Raw genomic sequence first — 1,990 nt, forward strand, 5'->3', positions numbered from 1 at the left:
TCTCTATACTGTGACATAGAGGATTCCATATTTTCTTGTTCTCTTCTCTTTCATATGAGCAGGAGCAAAGACAAAAGCATTCTTGTTGAGGCTGATCCTGAACCTAAAAGGACCTTGAAGCGAAAGCTAAGAGAAGCTAAGGCACAACTCTTTGTAGAGGACCTAACAGAAATCTTCAAAGAAGAAGAACCCATGGCAGCCGAAAATAACAACAATGCCAACAATGCAAGGAAGGTGCTAGGTGACTTTACTGCACCTACTCCCGACTTCTATGGGAGAAGCATCTCTATCCCTGCCATTGGAGCAAACAACTTTGAGCTGAAGCCTCAATTAGTTTCTCTAATGCAATAGAATTGCAAATTCCATGGACTTCCATTGGAAGATCCTCATCAGTTTTTAGCTGAATTCTTGCAAATCTGTGACACTGTCAAGACTAATGGGGTTGACCCTAAGGTCTACAGACTAATGCTATTCCCATTTGCTGTAAGAGACAGAGCTAGGATATGGTTGGACTCACAACCTAAAGAAAGCCTGAACTCTTGGGAAAAGCTAGTCAATGCCTTCTTGGCAAAGTTCTTTCCACCTCAAAAATTGAGTAAGCTTAGAGTGGACGTCTAAACCTTCAGACAGAAGGAAGGTGAATCCCTCTATGAAGCTTGGGAAACATACAAACAATTGATCAGAAAGTGTCCCTCTGACATGCTTTCTGAATGGAGCATCATAGGTATCTTCTGTGATGGTCTGTCTGAACTGTCCAAGATGGCACTGGACAGCTCTGCTGGAAGATCTCTTCATCTGAAGAAGACGCTTGCAGAAGCTCAAAAACTCATTGAAATGGTTGCAAATAACCAATTCATGTACACTTCTGAAAGGAATCCTGTGAACAATGGGACAAATCAGAAGAAAGGAGTTCTTGAGATTGATACTCTGAATGCCATATTGGCTCAGAACAAAATATTGACTCAACAAGTCAATATGATTTCTCAAAGTCTGTCTCGAATGCAAGCTGCACCAGGTAGTACTAAGGACGCTTCATCTGAAGAAGAAGCTTATGATCCTGAGAACCCTTTAATGGAAGAGGTCAATTACATGGGAGAACCCTATGGAAAAACTTATAATTCTTCATGGAGAAATCATCCAAATCTCTCATGGAAGGATCAACAGAGACCTCAATAAGGTTTCAACAACAATAATGGTGGAAGAAACAGGTTTAGCAATGGCAAGCCTTTTCCATCATCTTCTCATCAACAGACAGAGAATTCTAAGCAGAGCCACTCTGACTTAGCAACCATGGTCTCTGATCTAATCAAAACCACTCAAAGTTTCAAGACTGAAACAAGGTCCTCCATTAGAAACTTGGAGGCACAAGTGGGACAGCTGAGCAAGAAAATTATTGAACTCCCTCCTAGTACTCTTCCAGGCAATGCAGAAGAGAATCCAAAAGGAGAATGTAAGGCCATTAACATGACCCACATGGCCAAACTTGGAGAGGATGAAGAGGCAGTGGTCGCCACTGAGAAAGACCTCAATGGACGTCCACTGGCCTCCAATGAGTTCCCTAATGAGGAACAATGGGAATCTGAGGCTCAGAATGAGACCATAGAGATTCCATTGGATTCACTTCTGCCATTCATGAGCTCTGATGAGTATTCTTCCTCCGAAGAGGATGAGTATGTCACTGAAGAGCAAGTTGCTAAATACCATGGAGCAATCATGAAGCTAAATGACAAGTTATTTGGTAATGAGACTTGGGAGGATGAACCCCCTTTGCTCACCAAAGAACTGGATGACTGGACTAGGCAGAGTTTACCTCAAAAGAGACAAGATCCTGGGAAGTTCTCAATACCTTGTGCCATAGGCACCATGACCTTCAAGAAGGCCTTGTGTGACCTAGGGTCAAGTGTAAACCTCATGTCTCTCTCTGTAATGGAGAAGCTAGGGATCTTTGACGTGCAAGCTGCAAGAATCTCACTAGAGATGGCAGACAATT

Source organism: Arachis duranensis, chromosome 5 (genome assembly GCF_000817695.3).
Source record: "Arachis duranensis cultivar V14167 chromosome 5, aradu.V14167.gnm2.J7QH, whole genome shotgun sequence".
In the NCBI taxonomy this organism is placed as follows: domain Eukaryota; kingdom Viridiplantae; phylum Streptophyta; class Magnoliopsida; order Fabales; family Fabaceae; genus Arachis; species Arachis duranensis.